At 43.3% G+C, this 18097-nt stretch overlaps 1 long non-coding RNA gene across 1 annotated transcript in view; it reads left to right on the forward strand.

Annotated features, from left to right (window-relative positions):
* Positions 1-6303: 6303 nt before the first annotated feature.
* Positions 6304-18097, forward strand: part of LOC116562225 — a 19556-nt gene continuing 7762 nt past the window's right edge. The window contains exons 1-2 of the long non-coding RNA XR_004273837.1: positions 6304-6313; positions 17084-17088. This is a non-coding gene — a long non-coding RNA (uncharacterized LOC116562225). The remainder of the gene's footprint in view (positions 6314-17083; positions 17089-18097) is intronic.

The following is an 18097-nucleotide window of genomic DNA, read 5'->3' on the forward strand; positions in this document are numbered from 1 at the left end:
CAACAGACAAGAATGGACTTCTCCAATGTGCTGGAGAACAATTTGCAACCTCAAACACAACTAGCACAAAACATCCTTCAAAAACAAAGACGGAAAGTCTCAGACAGGATTACATCCCTCACAAATACTAAAGGCTCCTCTGGGCAGAAGTCTTTCAGGAAATCACAGAAGTGAAAAAGCAAAACCTCAAATCAATGTAAATACACACTGACCTTAACTGTATAGAACAACCTTGAAGGACTTAAACCCAGGAAGTTAAAATGGCAGCAAAACTGCAAAATGCAAGAGGGTCAGTGGACTTTAAGTGTAGAACACATCAAAAGTAGAAAACTTTTTTTTGGACATGAATATAGCAAAAGAGATACAATCTAGAGTAAACATTAGAGCAAGGTAAAGCGACAACACTGAAGTCTGACTTAAGTCAAAGGAGAGGCAAAATAACATCGAACAAGTGGGTCAAGTAGAAAACCAAGCAAAGGGACAAAAGAAAAAGTAACTACGTCAAATATAAATGGGTGAGTGTTCCAAGTATACATTCTTGGACCACATGCAGGTAAAACCTAACTGCTTCCTGCTTAAGATTTTAAGCATGGGGACACAACTGCTGAAAGTGAAAAGGAAAAGGCATACCATGCAAACACCAGTAAAACTAGCATACTACCAGAGTTCCACTGAGAACACTGTAAAAGTGACTTAGTAACAATAAATCCAAGGTTTCAAGGCACACCAGCCATCCTCAAAACAAGTAAACCTTAAGAACGAGGAACATGAAACAGACTAATGTTCTAAATTTAACACTTGTAAACTTCACAGCATCATACTTTGTATTCTTACCGTGGTCACGGTACACTTTTTTTAAAGCCTAGTAAGCTGCCTGCATCCATGGTATTGGAGCCTTGGAGCGAGAGCAAATAGTAGAGGGGCTCATCTTAGGCAAAGTGTTATCAGCCTGAAGTGGGTTGATGAGTAACTATCCAGAAAATGGCAGAAACTGAAGGTGCAGAGCATGAGTTTGGGACATCAGGCATGTCAGCTACAAATACTAAGGCTTTTTTAGATACGGTGTGAGATGTTAAGTGGCCAGGGAACATGACCTGGCGACCTAGTTACTTTGGTAACAACTTCCAGGAGATTTTTCACTTACGGAAAATGGGTATAGGGCTAGACTTCGTAAAATTTCGCACAATGTCCTCTTCAAGCCACGTTCCTTTTCTTCCCTATTGCCAGGCAACTTTGTCATGGTGACTCATAGACTTGTATAGCATGAACCATTTACAAACATCAGTGCTATGCTAAACGAAGCAAGTTGAAGAAAGGTGTTGTCTTAGAATATACTTTACAGTCACTAGAGACTTCATTTTTCTTCAAATAATCCCCAACAGTTTTCCCAAGCTGAGACATTGATGCCTCCGAACAGGAGGATAATGCCTTTTTTTTCCCCCACTTACTTTATTGCATTTTAGGTTTTGGGGTACATGCGAAGAACACACAAGATTGTTGCGTAGGTACACACGTGGCAGTGTGATTTGCTGCCTTCCTCCCCATCACCTACATCTGGCATCTCTCCCCTTGCTATCTCTCCCCAGCTCCCCACCCTCCACCATCCCTCCCCTATTTCCCCCCAACTGACCCCGGTGTGTAGTGTTCCCCTCCCTGTGGCCATGTGTTCTCATTGTTCACCCGCCGATGAGTGAGAGCATGCGGTGTTTGATCTTCTGCTCTTGTGTCAGTTTGCTGAGAATGATGGTTTCCAGGTTCATCCATGTCTCTACAAACACACAAACTCATCGTTTTTGATGGCTGCATAATATTCCATGGTGTATATGTGCCACATTTTCCCTGTCCAGCCTATCATCGATGGGCATTTGGGTTGGTTCCAGGTCTTTGCTATTGTAAACAGTGCTGCAATGAACATTCGTGCGCACATGTCCTTATAGTAGAACGATTTATAATCCTTTGGATATATACCCAGTAATGGGATTGCTGGGTCAAATGAAATTTCTATATCTAGGTCCTTGAGGAATCGCCACACTGTCTTCCACAATGGTTGAACTAATTTACTCTCCCACCAACAGTGTAAAAGTGTTCCTATTTTTCCACATCCTCTCCGGCATCTGTTGTCTCCAGATTTTTTAATGATCGCCATTCTAACTGGTGTGAGATGGTATCTCAATGTCGTTTTGATTTGCATTTCTCTGGTGACCAGTGATGAGCATTTTTTCATATGTTTGTTGGCATCATGTATGTCTTTTGTAAAGTATCTGTTCATATCCTTTGCCCATTTTGAATGGGCTTGTTTTTTTTTTTTCTTGTAAATCTGTTTTAGTTCTTTGTAAATTCTGGATATCAGCCCTTTGTCAGATGGGTAAACTGCAAAAATTTTTTCCCATTCTGTTGGTTGCCAATTCACTCTAATGACCTTTTCTTTTGCTGTGCAGAAGCTGTGGAGTTCGATTAGGTCCCATTTGTCTATTTTGGCTTTTGTTGCCAATGCTTTTGGTGTTTTGGTCATGAAGTCTTTGCCTACACCTATGTCCTGAATGGTTTTGCCTAGATTTTCTTCTAGGGTTTTTATGGTGTTAGGTCTTAGGTTTAAGTGTCTAATCCATCTGGAATTAATTTTAGTGTAAGGTGTCAGGAAGGGGTCCAGTTTCTGCTTTCTGCACATGGCTAGCCAGTTTTCCCAACACCATTTATTAAACAGGGAATCCTTTCCCCATTGCTTGTTTTCTTCTGGTTTCTCAAAGATCAGATGGTTGTAGATGTGTCGCCTCCGAGACCTCTGTTGTGTTCCATTCGTCTATATCTCTGTTGTGGTACCAGTACCATGCTGTTTTGATTACTGTAGCCTTGTAGTATAGTTTGAAGTCTGGTAGTGTGATGCCTCCTGCTTTGTTCTTTTTGCTTAGAATTGACTTGGCTATGCGGGCTCTTTTGGTTCCATATGAAGTTTAAGGTGTTTTTTTCCAGTTCTGTGAAGGTCATTGGTAGCTTCATGGGGATAGCATTGAATCTGTAAATTACTTTGGGTAGTATAACCATTTTCATGATATTGATTCTTCCTAACCATGAGCATGGAATGTTTCTCCATCTGTTTGTGTCCTCTCTTTCATTGAGCAGTGGCTTGTAGTTCTCCTTGAAGAGGTCCTTTACGTTCCTTGTTAGTTGTATTCCTAGGTATTTTATTCTCTTTGTGGCAATTGTGAATGGAAGTTTGTTCTTGATTTGGCTGTCTTTCAGTCTGTTATTGGTGTATAGGAATGCATGCGATTTCTGCACATTGATTTTGCATCCTGAGACTTTGCTGAAGTTGCTTATCAGTTGCAGGAGCTTTGGGGCTGAGACGATGGGGTCTTCTAGATATACAATCATGTCGTCTGCAAATAGACAATTTGAATTCCTTCTTTCCTATTTGAATACCCTTTATTTGTTTTTCTTGCCTGGTTGCTCTGGGTAGAACTTCTAGTGCTATTTTGAATAGGAGTGGTGAGAGAGGGCATCCTTGTCTAGTGCCACATTTCAAGGGTAATGCTTCCAGTTTTTGCCCACTCAGTATGATATTGGCTGTTGGTTTGTCGTAAATAGCTTTCATTATTTTGAGATACGTTCCGTCAATACATGGCTTATTGAGGGTTTTTAGCATAAAGGGCTGTTGAATTTTGTCAAAGGCCTTCTCTGCATCAGTTGAGATAATCATGTGGTTTTTGTCTTTGGTTCTGTTTATGTGGTGAATTACATTTATAGACTTGTGTATATTGAACCAACCTTGCATCCCCGGGATGAAGCCTACTTGATCGTCGTGGATAAGCTTTTTGATGTGCTGTTGCAATCGGCTTGTCAGTATTTTGTTGAAGATTTTTGCATCTATGCTCTTCATGGATATTGGCCTGAAGTTTTCTTTTCTTGTTGAGTCTCTGCCAGGTTTTGGAATCAGGATGATGTTGGTCTCATAAAATGATTTGGGAAGGATTCCCTCTTTTTGTATTGTTTAAGTAGTTTCAGAAGGAATGGTACCAGCTCCCTTTGTATGTCTGGTAGAATTTGGCTGTGAACCTGTCTGGACCTGGGCTTTTTTTGGGTGGTAAGCTCTTAATTGCTGCCTCAACTTCAGACCTTGTTATGGGTCTGTTCAGGGTTTCGGCTTCTTCCTGGGTTAGGCTTAGGAGGAGGCAAGTGTCCAGGAATTTATCCATTTCTTCCAGGTTTACTAGTTTCTGTGCATAGAGTTGTTTGTAATAATCTCTGATTTGAATTTCTGTGGAATCTGTGGTGATATCCCCTTTATCGTTTTTTATTGCATCAATTGGGTTATTTTTTTATTAATCTGGTTAGTGGTCTATTTTGTTGGTCTTTTCAAAAAACCATTCCCTGAATTTGTTTTTTGAAGGGTTTTTTGTGTCTCTGTCTCCTTCGGTTCTGCTCTGATCTTAGCTATTTCTTGTCTTCTGCTAGACTTTGAGTTTTTTTGATCTTGCTCCTCTAGCTCTTTCAGTTTTGATGATAGGGTGTCAATTTTTGATCTCTCCTTGCTTCTCATGTGGGCACTTATTGCTATATATTTTCCTCTAGAGACTGCTTTAAATGTGTCCCAGAGATTCTGGTTTGTGTCTTCATTCTCGTTGGTTTCAAAGAACATCTTTATTTCTGTCTTCATTTCATTGTTTATCCAGTCCACATTCAAGAGCAAGTTGCTCAGTTTCCATGAAGCTGTGCGGTTCTGGGTTAGTTTTTGAATTCTGAGTTCTAACTTGATTGCACTGTGGTCTGAGAGACTGTTATGATTTCTGTTTTGCATTTGCTGAGGAGTGATTTACTCCCAATTATGTGGTCAATTTTAGAGTAGGTGTGATGTGGTGCTGAGAAGAATGTATATTCTGTGGATTTGGGGTGAAGAGTTCTGTAGGTGTCTATTAGGTTTGCTTGGTTCAGGTCTGAGTTCAAGTCCTGGATATCCTTGTTAATTTTCTGTCTGGTTGATCTGTCTAATATTGACAATGGGGTGTTAAAGTCTCCCAGTATAATTGTGTGGGAGTCTAAGTCTCTGTGAGTCATTAAGAAGTTGCCTTATGTATCTGGGTGCTCCTGTATTGGGTGCGTATATATTTAGGATCGTTAGCTCTTCTTGTTGCATTGATCCTTTTACCATTATGTAATGTCATTCTTTGTCTCTTTTCATCTTTGTTGCTTTAAAGTCTAATTTATCGGAGATGAGAATTGCAACTCCTGTTTTTTTTTCCTCTCCATTTGCTTGGTAAATCTTCCTCCGTCCCTTTATTTTGAGCCTTTGTGTATCCTTGCACGTGAGATGGGTTTCCTGGATACAGCACACCGATGGGTTTTGTCTTTTTATCCAATTTGCCAGTCTGTGTCTTTCGATTGGGGCATTTAGTCCATTTATATTTAGGGTTAATATTGTTATGTGTGAATTTGATAGTGCCATTTTGGTGCTAGCTGGCTGTTTTGCCCATTAGTTGATGCAGATTCTTCTTTGTGTTGATTCTCTTTACCATTTGGCATGTTTTTGGAGTGGCTGGTACTGGTTGTTCCTTCATATGTGTAGAGCCTCTTTCAGGAGCTCTTGTAAAGCTGGCTTGTTGGTGACGAAATCTGAGTACTTGCATGTTCACAAAGGATTTTATTTTTCCTTCACTTATGAAGCTTAGTTTGGCTGGATAGGAGGTTCTGGGTTGAAAGTTCTTTTCTTTAAGGATGTTGAATATTGGCCCCCCACTCTCCTCTGGCTTGTAGGGTTTCTGCTGAGAGATCTGCTGAGTCTGATGGACTTCCCTTTGTGGGTAACCCGACCTTTCTCTCTGGCTGCCCTTAGTATTTTCTCCTTCATTTCAACCCTGGTGAATCTGATGATTATGTGCCTTGGGGTTGCTCTTCTTGACGAATATCTTTGTGGTGTTCTCTGTATTTCCTGGACTTGAATATTGGCCTACCTTGCTAGGTTGGGGAAGTTTTCCTGGATAATATCCTGAAGAGTATTTTCCAGCTTGGATTCATTCTCTTCGTCGCATTCGGGTACGCCTATCAAACATAGATTAGGTCTTTTCACATAGTCCCACATTTCTTGGAGACTTTGTTCATTCCTTTTTACCCTTTTTTCTCTATTCTTGCCTTCCCATTTTATTTCATTGAGTTGATCTTCAACCTCTGATATCCTTTCTTCTGCTTGGTCCATTCGGCTGTTGATACTTGTGCTTGCTTCGCGAAGTTCTCGTGTTGTGTTTTTCAGCTCCATCAATTCACTTATATTCCTTTCTACTTTGTCCATTCTCGTTAGCATTTCGTCAAATCTTTTTTCAACGTTCTTAGTTTCTTTGCATTGGGGTAGAACATGTTCTTTTAGTTCACAGAAATTTCTTACTACCCACCTTAGGTCTGATTCTGTCATTTCATCACACTCGTTCTCCACCAAACCTTGTTCCCTCGCTGGTGAGGAGTTTTGTTCCCTTGTAGGAGGAGAGGTGTTCTGGTTTCGGGTGTTTTCATCCTTTTTGCACTGGTTTCTTCCCATCTTTATGGATTTGTCCACCCGTCGTCTTTGTAGTTGCTGGCTTTCAGATTGGGTCTCTGAGTTGGACGTTCTGTTTGTTGATGAGGTTATTTCTGTTTCTTGGTTTTCCTTCTGACAGTCTGGCCCCTCTGCTGTAGGTCTGCTGAGGTCCACTCCAGGCCCTGCTTGCCTGGGGTTCACTTGCAGTAGCTGCTGAACATTAAGGGTTGTTACCAGTTTTCTTCTGCTATATTTGTCCCAGAAGGATACCCGCCAAGTGTCAATCTGATCTCTCCTTTATGAGGTGGCTCTTTGGATATACAGGGGTCAGGGAGCTGCTTGAGGAGACGATCTCTCCTTTATAGGAGCTCAAATGCTGAGCTGTGAACTCCATTGTTCAGAGCTGCTGGGCAGGTACGTTTATATATATAGTCACATTTTTCAATTTGTTCCTGAGATGGAACCTATTTGTGGAAATAAATGACTTATTTAGAGTTCTAATTATTCTAGACCTGCAGGGAGCTATCAGGAGTACATAGTTTACATCCAAAATTAATGGATTCTGTTATCTTTTTGGTTTTTAAAAATCATCATAAATAATTCTACAGATTATATCTATAGATTCCATATACTTTGCCTGTCCTGGGTTTAATGACATTTGCAACCTATTCTTGAAAGAGGTGAAATAACTGTCACAATGCCATGGCAGTGACTGTCTCAACAGTGAGAAACATGGAGGTTGTGGGTAACTGAAGCAACAAGGCACAGAGACAGCAGCTTCTACACAACGTCCAGTGTGAATCTCCCAGGGACTAGGATCCTTTTTCACAGATATTCCCTGTCCTTAACCTCCTCTGCACTTTAACTCAAGAAGCTTTGCTGATAAGTTTCACTGAGGGTCAAAATACAATGCAGGGCCAGGCACGGTGCCTCACGCCTGTAATCCCAGCACTTTGGGGGGCCGAGGAGGGTGAATCACCTGAGGTCAGGAGTTCGAGAGCAGCCTGGCCGACATGGTGAAACCTCATCTAAAAATACAAAAATTAGCTGGGTATGGTGGCCAATGCCTGTAATCCCAGCTACTTGGGAGGCTGAGGCAAGAGAGTCACTTGAACCTGGGAGACAGAGGTTGCCCTGAGTCAATATCGTGCCACTGCACTCCAGCGTGGGGGACAGAACTAGACTCCATCTCAAAAAAAGAAAAAAAAAAAAGTATGGTGCAGTATTATAACTAACTCTGACCAAACGGAAAAATAGTGAAAAAGAAGACCTGCCATTTGTCAAAGACCTACTGTGTGCCCCATGTTCTCTACACACGTTGGCTCATTTCATCTTCTACGTGCCATTTGGGATCATAGAGACACCCAGAGCTCAGCTTTGGCCTCGCGTTCAGCTGAAACCCTGCTGTCTGCCTTTGCTCCCTCTCTGGAAGCCTGCTTCAGCCTTATTTATGTCACTCCTGAACTTGCATCTGATCAATGGTCCTCTCCTTGCATAGGTTACCACTGTATCTAATCATTATAAGAACGTTAGTGATACAAACGTGGTGTGACATTTCAATTTGCTGTTAATATTAAAATTCAGTATTCACTTTTAAATATAGGTAAACATTCTACGTGACACTTGAAGTAGAAAACCTCCTTTAAGTGTTTAGAGATTGGAATTCTATCGAACTATGAATTCATACTTCTTCTTCTCATTATTATTATTATTATTTTGAGACAGAGTCACCCAGGCTGGAGTGCATTGGTGCAATCTTGGGTCACTACAACCTCCATTTCCTGGGTTCAAGCGATTCCCCTGCCTCAGCTTCCCCAGCTGCTGGGATTACAGGCACCAGCCATCACATTCAGCTAACTTTTTAGTAGAGATGGGATTTTGCCACGTTGGCCAGGCTGGTCTTGAACTTCTGACTTCAGGTGATCCACTCACCTTGGCCTCCCAAAGTGCTGGGATTACAGGCATGAGCCACTGGGCCTGGTCAGTACACTATTAACTTTTAAAAGTAGATAGACATTCTACATGAAACTTGGAGTGAAAAATCTCCTTGAAGATTGGAATTCTATCAGTCCAAGTCAATGTATGAATTCATACTTATTATTGCAAAACTGTGGTGATTGCAAATTCATTAATCTTACGTAAAAAAAAGCATGTTTTAGGATACATATCTTTATTTGGGTCCACAAATGTTCATGCAAATTTAGATGATAATACATGGCAGAATAAAAAAGATTAACAGTGGCTCATGCCTATAATCCCAGCACTTTGGGAGGCCAAGGCAGGAGGATCACTTGAAGTCAGGAGTTTGAGTCCAGCCTGGGCAACATAGTAAGAGCTCTGTCTCTACAAAAAAAAAAAAAAAAAAAAACTTGTTTTTAATGTAGCCAGGTGTGGTAGTATGAGCCTATAGTCATAGCTGGGAGGCTGAAGCGGGAGGATCACTTGAGTCCAGGAGCTTGAGGCTTCAGTGAGCTGTGATCGCACCACTGCGCTCCAGCCTGTGTGACAATGTGAGATTCTGCCTCAAAAAAGAAAAAATCACAAGGAAGGAATACTCCCAAATCATTCTACAACAAGGCGTGTTATACATCATCTTTGATTCAGATGTAATAAAGACTAACGGGAGAAAAGTAGAATATTTATATTAAAATGAGCGAGTCAAACACCTTGCTTCTCTAACGATCACGGGTGGAAGTAGGCTCTCTTTATATGTATAGTAGTCAGCTGGCAGAGGAGAAATCTTGCTGACAGTGGAGAAATTATTGTATCTTCCCCATCATGTCACACTTATAACATTTTGACATGATGTTTTATCATTAAAGTTGTAGGATAAAAACTTTAATGATAAAAACATGTCAATGTGGCAGGTTGAATGCAAGAATGGCTCGAATTCTCTACCCCTGCTCAGCATCAGCATCACCTGGGAACTTGTTAAAGGCAGGTTCTCAGGCTCACCTCGGCCTGCGGAATCAGAACTAGAGTCAGGCTCAGCAATCTGGGCTCCAACATACACTACTTATTTTATTATTTTATTTTATTTTTTGAGACAGACTCTTGTTCTGTTGCCCAGGCTGGAGTGCAGTGGTGCAATCTCAGCTCACTGCAGCCTCTACCTCCTGGGCTCAAGCAATCTTCCTGTCTCAGCCTCCTGAGTAGCTGGGGCTACAGGGGAACATCACCATGCCCAGCTAATTTTTGTGTTTTTTTGTAGAGACAAGGTCTCGCCATGTTGCCCAGGCTGGTCTTGAACCCTTGAGCTCAAGTGATCCGCCTGCCTTTGCCTTTCAAAGTGCTGGGATTACAGATCTGAGCCACCACGCCCAGCCTCTAACACACTCTCCATGATTCTGATCCTGCTGAAGCCTGAGCGCCACCAGGCAAGAGAACAGTGTCACTCCAAAGGAGGGTTTCCTCCTTCCCATGCTTTCAGTGTGGGTCTTACTCTCCGTCCAAGAAGGTAGAACTAGGTAGCTCTTACCTTCCTAGTTCTCTGCTCTCAGAGGTTCCTGCAGAAATTGGAATTTCCTTGTTCTGTGGCTCAGTTTGTTAAAAATGAAAGTGTGCAGGAGAAAAAGTGAAGGGTAGGAGGAGGTAGCTAGCAACTGAGCTTGGCCTGTCATGACCGTGGCCTGCCGGTGACCGTGGTCTGCCCGTGGCCGTGGCCTCCTGCCGTCACCTCACTTTCCTCTGGTTTCCGGGGCAGGCCAGCAGCCCCCCCTCTCCTTCAGTGGAACCCTCTGGCTGCTCTGAGGAGGTCGAAGCACCTTGTATGTCATGTGAAAAATATTTCCAAGCAAAGTGCTTTGCCTCCAGCTGCGAAATTGATCAGTGGCTTAAAATCCCCAAGGAGTGTCTGCCACCAGCTGGAGTTGCTATTTTAAACCTGGACAAAAAAGAGTGAGTGAGAGGGGAAGAAGGGATTGTGTATTACGTACAGGAAGAAAGCATTTTTAAAGTACTTTTTTCCTCAATTGGGGAATGGCACACAGGGAAAGAAATATATGAGGAAATATGATATGATTTTACTTTCTATATTCAAATTTTTGTTCAAATAGCCTAAAATTTAGTTAACTGTAGCAAAGCTCCTTCTGAACTTAGAATCGAGAAGTTTAGCTTTTGGGGATTTAAGGGATTGTGGAATTAGGTGAAAAAGAAGATGAAACTCCGCCCCTGCAGACTCTGGGGAAGGCGTGTTCCTTGCTGACCGCGTGCCCTGGGTGAACTGTCTGGTTACATTCAGGAGCACGCTATGAAATACGGCATGGAAATCAAAAGTGCCTTTTACAATAGACATGACAGGTTCAAATTATTCCTCAGATCTGGACTTTTTCCCCTCCAAGTTCATTGTTCTCCGTAAAACTGAGTTTCAAATGTCCAGGTAAAACCTGCCAATCATTCACTGCCTGAGGGCACGAAGCCTGCAGAAAAGTTAGCCATGGATCATTCCATTAATGTTGCCATAACTTGTATTTTTTACTGATACCTAATATACATATTTATAGGGTACATGTGATGTTTTGATATATACATATAATATGTAGACCAAATCGGGGTAATTGGGGTATCCATCACCTCAAATGTTTATCATTTCTTTGTTTTTTTGAGACAGAATCTTGCTCTGTCACCAGGCTGGAGTGCAGTGGTATGATCTCAGCTCACTGCAACCTCCACCTCATGGGTTCAAGTGATTCTCCTACTTCAGCCGCCTGAGTAGCTGGGACTACAGGCACATGCCACCAGACTCGGCTAATTTTTGTGTTTTTAGTAGAGATGCGGTTTCCTCATGTAGGCCACGCTGGTCTTGAACTCCTGAACTCGTGATCTGCCAGCCTCAGCTCCCAAAGTGCTAGGATTATAGGCATGAGCCACCATGCCCAGCCTATTTATCATTTCTTTGTGTTGAGAACATTCCAAATCTTCTCTTCCAGCTAGTTTGAAATATGCAATATTGATGACGATAGTCATCCTACGGTACTGACAAACACTAGACTTTATTTCTTCTAACTGTATGGTTGAACCCATTAACCAAACTCGCTTCCTCTCCTCTCCCCCTACGCTTCCCAGCCCCTGGTAACCACCACTCTAACTTCTCTCCTCTACGACATCAATGTCGTTAGCTCCCAAATATGAGTGAGGACATGCAATACTTGTCTGTGCCTGGCTTATTTCACTTCACACAGTGACCTCCGGCTCCATTCACGTTGCTGCAAATGACATGATTACTTTCTTTTCATGGCTGACTAGTATTCCTTTGTGTATATGTCTTACATTTTCTTTATTCATTCATCGATGGATACTTAACATTGGTTCCACATGCTGACTGTGGTAAAGAGGGTTGCAGTAAACATGGGGGTGCAGATATCTTGATATACTTCATGCTTTTGGGGAGGGTATATATGCCTAAAGTGGGATTGCTGGATCGAATTAGCCAGAACATTATTTACCCTGCAGACATTTACTGAGCACTTACTAGGTGGCAAACTAACACAGAATATAAAAGTAAAAAGATACTTAACCTACAGGAAGGAAGCAAATGTGATAAATTATATATTAAATAAGACATAGTGAGTGCTGTTATGAATCTTGTCCAACCTCGGCATAGAGGAGGTAGGCAGTGAAGAAACCCCCCCTGAAGAGGAGACTCCCAAGCTAGGTGAAGAAGAGGGAGAGGGGGTTTCAAGCAGGAGGAGGGGACTCCGAAAAGACAGACCAGTCTGAAAACCCAAAGGACTGAGACGTCCTCCTGACTGGCAGGCCACACCTGGAGAGCGGCCGCAGAAGGGAGCTGGGAAGAGCGTTCCGCTGTTGCTATCATCGTCTGCCAAGTCAAATCTAGACGATGACTCCACTGGGAGTTTGCAGATGGCCTGGACAGGTTGGATGGAGGGCAGACAGACGACAGGAGAAGCAAACTGAACGTTTTCATTTGTCTCCAATTAGTTACATGGTAAACTCTCATCCTCCCAAACACGGCTGACACTTCCCCAACCAAAATAGGCCAGAATTCCTGCAGGATAAAATTCACTGTTATAAGATCAGTGACTCTTTGCAAAATGCAACAAACAAATCAACAAAAGACTTCTTATGAAATTTTCAATATTATTTAAGAAAAACCAGAAACAATGTTTTTAGCTGTTATGTTTTTAAAATGTTGAAAAGGTTAAAAATATTATATGTTATATGTGTTTTTAAAATGTTGAATGTTACTGAAGCGCCTTTTCAGTGCACCCTAATATTCTGAAGGAGAAAGATGCTGCCTCCAGTGCTCGGCCACTGCTTTGGGAGCAAGACATATGAAACAGAAAATTTTCTTTTGGCCCAGATGTTTTGTTTTCAGCTAATGCATAGATTCTTATACAGTGCAGGGGGGAAATCAAGATCTGTATTAGAAAAATACATAAATATTGAAAAAACAAATACACATGTCATGGGTGGAAGAGCTGCAGGGATAGCGTTGGAAGCGAGCGTGCCCCGCCTTCGCAAGGTCGGGGACCGGGCTGAGAACGGGAGAAACGTCTCTCCTGCCCCCTAGTGTTGACTGGCCTGACCTGCAGCATTCCAAAGACTCCTGAAACATTTAAATAGACAACAGATTCCTGCAGATTTTGCCTTAACCCAGAACAACGTACATCACAGTGAATGAAGTTTAATTCATCACCCCTATTTACGAAAGCTTCCTCCTCCTTTTCCATTATTATAACAATAATTTAAGTATCCAAGTGTGGTAGACAGAGGCCTGGTGTTTGCTGACGGCTCTGTGCGCGGAATCTACTCTGGCCGCAATATGCAGCTAATTAAGGATGCCAAGAGGGGCTAGAGGACATGATGAGGTGCCTGCTACCCGTGATAAATGTGGGGGATCTTCTGAACTAATCGCTGAGCGGACAGGGAGCAGGGCTGCGTGCGTGTACACTGCCGTGGAGTTTGGGAAAGTGAAGGCCAGGGCCGAGCAGGGACCACGGCCAAGGAGGAAAACTGAGGACAGGAGAAGCAGAGGTGGGCACTTGGCGGGACGCCCGCGTGAACACTAGACGGCGGGAGGAAGAAGCAGCTGACCAGACCGGGGATTAGTGTTGCTCCAAGCTGGTTTAGATGTAAGACATGCAGTAGAATAAGCATCTCTCCGTAAACAAGCAAACAAGAGGCCATTAGGACAGAAAGGAAATCCCATTTTAGAGAAGCAATCAAATAATGTGATTAAACAACTGAAGAAAATGGTTTACCTATATCTGTTCTTACAAGTTGTACAAGAAGCTGCTAAAATATGATGTTTAAAATTCTTTTAAATCTAAGAACACGAACATTAAAACCCAGACAACAGACTTTGAGGAGATATGTTTCCTGCGTGTGGTTTCGTGGGAGGAGGAAATGGACCCACCACAGCTCATGAGTCTATTTATTCGCCTGTTGTCTTGGAAGCCCAATCTCCTCCCTCTCCTTAAGCCTCGAGGCCAAGCCCCCAGCGCCGTGCCCACTGCACATGAGATCTCAGTAAATGTTTATTGTAGGTTGTAAATCCTATAAACCAAGGTAAAATGACGCAAGGAGGTCTCACAGACACAAAACAGTGAACTATTACATCGCGAAATACTCCACAACTCATTTGTCAGTAGGTTGGATATTTTTGTGAAGCAAATTCTCATATGCTGATATTTATCCATCCTTCTATATTTCCTCAAGAGTAGCTTATTATTTTCAGTCTCCACCCACTCCCTCCCTCTTCCTCTCAATGAAAAAATATTCTCGTGCCGGGCGCAGTTGCTCACACCTCTAATTCTAGCACTTTGGGAGGCCAAAGCAGGTGGATCACATGAGGTCAGGAGTTCAAGACCAGCCTGGCCAACATAGTGAAACCTCATCTCTACTAACGATACAAAAATTAGCTGGGCACGGTGGTGCAGCAGGAGAATCTCTTGAACCTGGGAGGCAGAGGTTGCAGTGAGCTGAGATTGCACCACTGCACTCCAGCCTGGTGACAGAGTGAGACTCCATCTAAAAAATAATAATAATGAATAAACAAAAAGTATTTCCAGCAGGAACCACGTGTTCATTCTTTCCTACACTGAGTTATTATAATCACAAAGCACTGCTTTTCAGAGCACAATTTGTGTGGCTGCTCCAAACCGTCATAAGATGTAACAGCTAACAAAACTTATCTTACTAACAAAATCACAAGATAATGCAATTGTATTCATAGGAAGAGGAAGCATTTTTGTTGACCAACACTCCTGGCTGGACTTAAGTGAACCTGAAGCAGTGGGAAGCATGGAAGCAGTTTTAAGCCACAGCTTCCCACGCTTCATGCTCTCATGGTCCAGGGACAGTATTTTCAAAACACACAGTCTCTGCCCTTTTGAGATGCCGCAGATGAACACGACAGTCACGCCTTACTTTTTTCCAAGAATTAAAAGAATGTGAACTATGCTGGTGAACCATCTTTGGCTGTACCCACTGAATGAACCCAGGAACACGATGTGCCATCAGGAGAGGGCAGCACGCTCCCCATGGCTCCATCCAGAAGCTGGTTTCCCTTTGAGTCCGTTAAAGTGTCCCAAGGCCTCACTCTGCCCTAAAAAGCCCAGGGTTACAAGCGTGGGCTGCCACGAACTGCAACTGTGTGGCTTTCCAAAAATCAAGGCTGACTCCTCATGCAAATTTCAGGACCACCCTGGACCTTAAAACAAACAAACAACCATACAGAGGGTTCTCTTTTCTGGGACCTGGAGTCCCAGCTCCCACCCACATAGAAATGACAATTCTTCAATGTGAAAATTCTAACAGGCCTTAGGGACAGATGGCTTTCTTGGTTCTACAGAAGTAACATCCTTGAAAAGCGACTTATCCAGGATATCTTAATTTTTGTTTTTATATTTCTAATGTTTTTCTATGTCTTTGTTTTGATTTTAGATGTGCTGGTCTTTCTGGGCATTGTTCCATAAATGTCGTCTTTAGGATAACTTCACAGATCCTGACTTGGCCAGGTGCAGTGCACACGACTGTAGTCCCAGCTACTCGGTGGGCAGGAGGCTGAGGCAGAACATCTCTTAAGCCCAGGGGTTTGAAACAGCCCGAGCAACATAGTGATGCCTCATCTGAGATTAATTAATTTAAAAACATACTGATGTGAGGTGGGGGAAGCCACATTCAGGAAAACCCTGATCCTGCAGTTGGTGTGTAATTGCATATTTCCTAGTGAAGACTGCATTTTATTCTACCTAAGCTGGGGATCAGCCATGGACCACGTGCAGAAGCCAGCAGAGTGGATGAAACACCCAAAGCCACACGTGGCCAGTGGCTGACCTGTATTGAGAGGAAAATGACAGACCGCGGGTTCCATCTACTGTCCTATTTCTTGAGAAACCAAACAAACAGCACACAGAAAGTCCGAGAAAATGGCCTTGAGACATGCAGGCTGACAAGAGACTGCAGACATCCTTACCTTTACAGAGTTCCATCCCAAGAGGGAGCCTTCAAAAATAAAAGTCTTCCCGAAGGAAAGACACTTTGGCAGGGAGCTTTGCAGCAGGAAGTTTTCCCAAATGATTTATGTAGGGTGGTCCATACTTGGGTTAGTTTTTGTGTGAGGAAATCTTTTCTCAAGGAGCCTCCTGGCTGGGGACAGGGTATTTCCCTGGGAATTGACAAGACTCTGTAAAAACAAATTCTGTATCTAATAACTTTTCCCTGACCTGACTGTAACCTACATGAGCTCAGGCAACAGGTTTTTGTTTCCTGTTGTCACCCTAGGGCCCAGCAAAATGTGTGGCCGAGTTTCACAGGAAACATTTGTTACAGTACACACGCCAGTTAAAGTATTGACGAATCGTATCATCAGCTGACATGACTGAAAATGGCTCAAGTAACCCACGTGTCAGCTGAAGGGACTCTGTGCTGACATTAAATTCATATTAACTGGCCAGGCACAGTGGCTCACCTCACAACTGTAATCCCAGCACTTTGGAAGGCTGAGGTGGGCAGATCACTTGAGCTCAGGAGTTCAAGACCAGCCTGGCCAGCACGTTGAAAACCTGTCTCTGCTAAAAGTACAGAAAAATTAGCCAAGTGTGGTGTCACATATCTACAGTCCCAGCTACTCAGGAGGCTGGAGAATCGCTTGAACTTGGGAGGTGGAGGTAAAAGTTTGCAGTAAGCTGAGATCTCGCCGCTGAACTCCAGCCTGGGCCACAGAGCGAAACTCCAAAATTCCATCTCAAACAAACAAACAAACAAAAAAACATATTAGCTCACCGCCTCCCGTTCTCCCACTCCCCAAACATCCTGCTGGGAGCCCAGCCCCTTTGAGAGCTTTCAGTGAGCTGCTCTTGGTGACCCTGCAAAAGTTCCCTTTTGCTTACAGTCATTCTGGGTGTGCTGACACCAAAATAGAACCCATGCATTTTCTCCAGATTTCCCAAACGCTATTGAGGGAACCTGTTCTCTTCCCAGGTCCACAAGGAGGCATAGTTTCAAGGGCAAGAACTTCCCAGCGCCATGCCTCCTCCCCCACCTCCCTATGGGGGATTAGAGGTCTTTGCTTAAATTTTCGTGTGCACTGGAAGAATCAAAGATCAATCACTCCAGCAGAAGTCTAAAGGAACTCCTTTCATAGGTCAAAGGGCATGGAGAGGGAGGAAATTCCTCCCAGGGCAAAAGTCCCTGTCCCCCACATCCAGGCGGATTCCATATTTGGGTCCCCTTCCACAATCTCATGGAAGCTTTCCTCTCTTATCTTTTCCTTTCTCTTTTTCTCTTCTTCTGCCTAAATAAATCACTTTCTGCAAAAACTCTTTGGGATCCGGTATTTACTTGCGAGCGCACCGTGCCTGGCGTGGTCCCCTCTCCCATTCTTGGGTGAGAGAGAGACCAAGAGCCTGGAAGAACAGCCCACTGGGGAGTGAGCTAAGGCTCCCCCAGTGTCCCAGAACCCAGCAACACTAAGGTGGCAGTGTGTTTCAGACATTAACCGAAGGCTTGGGGGTTAAGATTGGGTTGTGTCATCATACAGATCCTAAGTATCCTAAGACCCCTAGAGACTCAGGCCTTGGTTTCCTCTTTTCTTACTCTCAGCTCTCTCCTGAGCCAGCTCATGCAGCCTCCCGTAGACCAATGACTGACAGCTCTGCCTGCAGCTCCTTCTCCGCGCTCCCCACCTGTGGGCAGCCGCTCCCCTTACATCTCCATGTGGATGTTGCACAGGCTCCACAGATGTGTGTACTTGACAAAACCTGAAACAGTAGAAAGAGCGCTCCTGCTGCAACGTGCTCAGACCTGGGAGGCTGCTGCACTGCGTGATGTTACAGCAAGGCAAGGATTTCACTAAGTTGTGATGATGGCAACTCTCTTTTCAATGTACTCTGCCATTTCTTGGCTTCTGCTTGGTTCACTTCACATACGTCGTTTCACGGCATTTTCCAAGCATATTTCTCTATTGACAAGCTATTCTTCTTTGAACTTATAGAGGGGTGATAATGTTGGTTAGGTGTCTTGTTGTCTTTTTTAATATGTAAACACAACTCGTGTATTGGAGGAGTTGCCAACGATGATCATGGCCACTAGTGCATGGGACACCGTCTCCTTAAGCTGCAGATAATTCTT

This window comes from Sapajus apella, unplaced genomic scaffold, assembly GCF_009761245.1.
Source record: "Sapajus apella isolate SASKATOON/1434 unplaced genomic scaffold, GSC_monkey_1.0 scaffold32, whole genome shotgun sequence".
Taxonomy (NCBI): Eukaryota; Metazoa; Chordata; class Mammalia; order Primates; family Cebidae; genus Sapajus; species Sapajus apella.